We start from the raw sequence: 6000 nt of genomic DNA on the forward strand, positions 1-6000 counted from the left end.
GAGAGCTGGAAAAAGAATTTTTTTAGTGGCTATAATCAGGCATCTAAAAATAATACTTCCAGGTGCCTTCTATAGCCTGTTGCTTGTGTCTTTTCTTTTTAGTTCTTTGTTGAATGAGCTAATTTTTCCTGTGTTTGATATAGCAACTATTTCACTATATCTTTGTACATGAAAAAGTAGCTAAAAAACACCTGCTGCAAGTTTATTTTTATTTAACTAACAAATTCATTTTTTGGTTTTTTGCAGTGCACGTAGCAACTTGAGTAGACCTCATTTATCCTATTCAAAAATGTAGGTACTTTAATTACAACACTGTCTTACTCTTCAAATAATTTTAAAATTATGGAATTTCAATTTATGTATTCTCTCCTCATATTGTACATTTTTTTAATCTGAAGCTCAGCTTATTACCATCTGTACCACTTCACAGGCCTACAGGATGCTATTAGGAAACCAGGTCACATGGACAGAACTCAGCAGACAGATTTCAATTTCCTTACCCTTAGAAACAGGGCTCCAGGTACCAGGAAGACCTATTCCTCCTTATTCTTTCAAGATTTTTAAGCCTTTTATAATTAGTATTTAATCTTTATTCCAGACACCAGTATAGCAGACAAGCAAAGTAACTGTAAACTCTTTTCATGCAGGGCTTGTCTTCCCTCCGTGATGTCTGTAGTTTATACCACACTTCCATTTGGGTCTGTAATTGTACAATATGCAAAAAACCACTTTTTCCATTGAAAGAAAATAAAATTCTTGGCTTAGTTCTTCAAATTTGCATTTTGCCTAACACTGAAATGATGTATTATTTTTTGGTTCAGTGTATGAGCTAACCTTGTGGAATTGAGGACAAAATATTAAGCAGAGCATTAAAGAAGGTTACTCTGAAGTTGCAATTCTTGACTGGTACATAAGGATTGGTATCAAATCCTGATATAACAAATGACAAGTTAGTGTCTGGACACCTTTCTGGTGACTTTCTGAGCCAATAATTCCATGTACTGTGGGCATGCATGGGTTTCCTAATGTTTGAAGATCTGGCTTGGTTCCTTGTTCTATATTTTTAGGTGAAAAAGAAATTAGAACTCTAACAAAAGACCAGGAGAATGTGGTTTTGAATATCAGAAAATACAGTCTCTGTAGAAAGCCTTTATGGGACTATTTATTTATGTATAGTTAAGGTTTGCAGCCACTATGTGTTATGTGGTGATGGCCTGTAGGGAAAAAAATGTATTTATACATAACGAAATAGTGCACAGTTCCTACAAACAGATATGCTGGAAATTAAACCAGGAGAGAAAGTATTTCTTTACACTATTCTCAGCGGTGTGCTGGGAATATATAGGGTTTCCTAAATGATACTTGGGCCTCTCCAATAGGTACATTATTAGATGTTTGATATAAAACTTGACTGGCTGTGCAGGATGCATCATTACAAATGCATCTTCAGTGAACTCTTCTTAAAAAAATTATGTTGCATTGCTTTCAACTTATTTTTAGTATAAATAATAATAGAGAAAACATAGTCAATCAGTGATTGCACCTGGTGCCAGCAATGAAGGTTTTGTGGTATCAATATTTCTCTACTTAGAATTGAATGGAGGTAAACTTTTCTTTCCCCCTGAACTTAATTTCTGTCCTGCTTTTATTTGTCCAGAATTAGAACAATCACAAACACACCCATGACTGCCCGTAGCTCTCCAGCTCCCTCTCAGAACACCACCACAGGACAGCAGAAGGACAAAATGAAATATTTTTGATGTGGTATTTCTGTATCCTACTAGAATGTAATGCAAACATGATTTCTCATTGAGATTATTTAGCCATATTTTATGTTTGAGTATGCCCCTATTTGTGTATCTCTCTCCCAATATGATGGAAAACACAGAACCATTAATTTTGTAAACCTTTTTTTACATTAGAATCACAGAATAATTTGGGTTGGAAGGAACCTTAAAGATCATCTAGTTCCAAACCCCCTTCCATGGAGAGGGAAATGTTCTTTACATTATTAGGGCCAGCCAAAAATTACACACAACTACAGATAGGATTAAGATTTAATAATAACCCAAAAAATTTATCACAGATCTATAAGCAGCTACAAAAAGAAGACACTAGACTTAGAAATTTGGGGAAATGCTGTCTCTTTCACTGTTGCTACATAGAAATAATCCCAACATTTTTCAACAGGCTATTCAGCTATTTCCTTCATCAGTGTCACATTCTATATATGTTTAAAGTTTTCCAAAATACCCAGAAGTTTAAAATTTATATCCAGAATAAGCTGAAGGGATTCCCCCCTCCTACTTCCCAGGAAAAAGAAAGTAGAAAATAGGAATAAAAAAAATCCAAACGCTCAAACTGCACTAAGCTTTAAATCCAGCCTCCACAGGTGTATAATATCAGTCACCAGAAGCTATCAGAAGTCCTTACTTATGTATTGAAGCAAGATAAGGAATTGTTCTGTTTCTCCTGTAATGCTTTAAGTTTGCAAAACTGGGAAGAAGGGTTTTTAATCCTGTGGCACAAGATTTCTATCAACAAGTCTGGGTAACTGTTTGCTTTCAGATTCTGACTGCATGAAACCCTTGCTCTGACATGAAACCCTGCAGGTAGGATAATCCAGATTTAGTTAATATTCTGTAAAACTGATAACAGCGTGAATTCCATTCTTGCTTTGGAGTGCACAGTTGTGCTTTCAGCTATTCCTGATCGGGTGATTTGTTAGTACACAGAAGCCCTTACAAATACCTCCTCTTTGCTGGTGCACTGGGTGTGACTGGAATTTGTGGGAGCCTTCCTCACACACCAGTGTGTGTTCAGCCCCCTCCTGCACTCAGAGTATCCCTGCCTGGGGAAAAGGGTTCTTCCTACAAGTGCCAACCCTGTATTTGCATATGGATTTTTTGACTCAGCTCAATGCAGACTTTCCTGCCTTTTCTTTTTTCCTTTTTTTTTTTTCTTTTTCTTTTTTTTTTTCCTGTTCCTTACAACAGGCTTTTTCCTGAGAAAATAACTGCCTGTTCCATGGATGTTTTTGCACAGCCATCACTGCTGCACTGGAGTGGATATGCGATATGCAGTTGTTAATAAGTTCAGTGAAAAGCTACTTTAGAATCTAGTCGTGGTTCACAGATGCTGTAAACATCTATTTTGATCATTTAGGAAACATGGCTGCTTTTACTAAAAGCAGTGCCTGGGATGATTTTGTTTTGATTGTTCAGCACTGTTGGTGTTGAAAATAGGTGTGTCAGCATTTGAAAGATGGTCCTCAGGCACTCAGATTTCTTTAATAGCAAGCAAAATTCTCATTAACAGGCAATTTAAAAAAGCAATACTATTCATTTTTTGGGCTATTAAGCATATAGAGTGTTTATATTTCCAGCAAAGAATGAATTAATGGAAAATAAAGTTCTGTCATGCACTAGTGCCACAGCATTTCAACATAATGTATGTGAGGCTGGTTACAAGTCAGCCTTTCAACAGGATTATACATGATCAAAGCTTCTCAAGTGAGAACTAGGTAGCTTAAACGATTGAAAACAATTCTAATGTTTGTTTTCTCTCTTTCAAATCGAAGGTTTTTTGTTTTTTCCTTGTTAAACTAAAAAAGCCCCTACACCTGTGGGTCTCTGTATCTCCCTAATTACAGGCAGTTGTGTTCAGTGTCACATCCCTTCAGCGCAGACAGCTCAGGTGTTTTGCCTCAGGTGCACATTGCTGGTAGGATCCACCGCATCAGCCTGAAAATATCTGCCTGTTTTGATGTCTAAATAAGAGATCAGGGCCAGGTCATGGCAAGGGAAAGTGCTGCTCTTTGAAGGAAAGTCCCAGCAGGTAGGAGTGTGTCTGGCAAGGAGGGATGAACTCGTTCACAGGGGCCTGACTTTCCACCCTCACCTTCCACAAACCCTGACTTCTCAGAGTGATCATTCACCATGGGAGGCCTGGTGCCTGAAGTAGTTATCTATCACTATAAACACATCTCAAACCATCAAACACATCCCACAGGGCTCTTTCAGATGTTAGGTTACTGATTTTAAGTCAATGAAGTGACTTCTGAATTTTTATGTGCATGGACATAATGCTAGAGTCTAACAAAATTCAGTGCTTTTGAAAAAATCTATTAACAAGATAATACTGAAGTCTTATTAATTAATTGTTTATCATTATCCAGAAAACACCCATGCAATCAAGCACAGATGTTTGGTTTTGATATAAAGCTCATGAAAACCACAACCACACTCACTGCTGTAGGACCTAGTGAAAATTTGCTATCACTGTAGCAATGATACACGATTGGAATTATTGTTCTGAACAAACCTGTGGGAAGTGGAAAAACAGAAACTTCCACAGGCACTGAGGGGTTTGATCTGCAGACTTGGAAGAAGCTCAGATTGATGTAAAAATACAATACACAGACATTAAGTAGAAAAATCATAAACTTACGTTTTTATAGTTGTAAGTAAGAATGTGCCTTAAGTAAGTGAGAAACTGTATTGATAAGGTGGTGAAGAGTTTATAGTATAGGGGTGTGGTTGTGTGGAGTAAGCTAAGAGTTTGGAAGTTAATATAGAAGTGTGTTATGATAGAATATATGTGTGTTATGGTGGAATACATGTGTTTATTTGAGATAGCAGCCCATTGGACAAAAGCATCTGCAGTGCAGCAAAATGAGGTAAAGGTAATAGGTTAGAAAAACAAAATAAACTTTGTGGCATCTCTCTACTGGATTAGAAAGTTATATATTGTCCTGTAACAAGGAACTTGTGACTACTTGGAGCTCTGGCTGACTGCTTGCTCCCTTAAAATCTCAGTGCCTCTGAGACTGATGTTTATCTGAGCAATAAATGGTTCTTAGCCCAGCGTGGTCCCATTCCTTCATTAAAAGCAGTGATAATGATACAAACCCAAATGGTTTCATGAGCCTCAGAACATGGTCATTTCTGTGACTTTCACAATCACATTGATCAATTTTTTCAACAAAAACCATTTTCTGCCCCCAAAGCAGAAATTGCAGTCCATTATCACAGACTGGGATGTGCAGAGCTGCCTTCAGTCTGTACAGGTGCTGTGACAAGCTGTCCCTGCCTAGCACATGCCCTTCCAAGGGACCACTGCAGGGAGAAGGGTCACTGCCCCACTGCACCCCTGTGCAGAGCCTGGCCACAGAGAATTAATGTGGTGTCAGTGTCCTGCCTTTCCTCAATGTCACCGATCCCACACATCTGCTTCCACGCAGTCGGTAGATGTGGCCCAGGAAAGACACGGAGTCAAACTCTGCAGGAAGGCTGCTTGCAAGTGGTATTAATAGAAAAACCACATACAGGAGCAATTTAAGTAACTTCACTTCCTTGAGGAGACAATGCTGCGGTCAGGAAAAATTCAAAAGTAAAATACATGGTATTGTTAGAGATGTGCAAAATAGTGTCTCGTTCTTTCCTTTCTTCCCCCTCCAGTTTAATCCACTGTTTTGAATGGAGGCAAGGACAAAGTATTTTGTCCACAATATCTATCCATTGATTGATTTGTTTACCTTTTTTAAAAATTAAATTTCCTCCAAAGAAAAATATTTTTTGTTAGTGGCCCCCAAGGCTTCCTAATAAGAAATTTGTGCCGTACCCAAAATTAGAGAAGAAAAGGACTATTCTGTTTAAGCCTTGTTATCCATTATCTTATCTCAAAAATCTATCACTACCAGGGTGCTTTATCTGCCTTTTAAACTTAGGGAGTAAGGAGACAATTCTCGAAATTAACACTTCAAAGGAGTTAGTTTATGTCAAACGACACACAATTTGCACAGCACTTAACCCATGCATTTTCCTGACTTCTAGAGCTCTTTCCTTGGAAATAATTATGGAAATTGTTGAAGCAGCAACTTCTGACGTTGATATGTTGCAAAATACCTCCACAGCACACGGGGAGCCTGAGAAGCTTCCAGCTGCTTGGTATATATGTTAGAAAGTGTAGGCTTTGTCGTGTTCTCCTGTTTTTGCAGCG

General features: G+C 38.0%; 1 long non-coding RNA gene across 1 annotated transcript in view; it reads left to right on the plus strand.

Moving 5' to 3' along the window:
- Window positions 1–4813, plus strand: part of LOC135308591 (uncharacterized) — a 28403-nt gene extending 23590 nt beyond the window's left edge. The window contains exons 5-7 of the long non-coding RNA XR_010368976.1: window positions 247–291; window positions 2569–2612; window positions 2997–4813. This is a non-coding gene — a long non-coding RNA (uncharacterized LOC135308591). The remainder of the gene's footprint in view (window positions 1–246; window positions 292–2568; window positions 2613–2996) is intronic.
- The last annotated feature ends 1187 nt before the right edge of the window (window positions 4814–6000 follow it).

Source organism: Passer domesticus, chromosome 10 (genome assembly GCF_036417665.1).
Source record: "Passer domesticus isolate bPasDom1 chromosome 10, bPasDom1.hap1, whole genome shotgun sequence".
Taxonomy (NCBI): Eukaryota; Metazoa; Chordata; class Aves; order Passeriformes; family Passeridae; genus Passer; species Passer domesticus.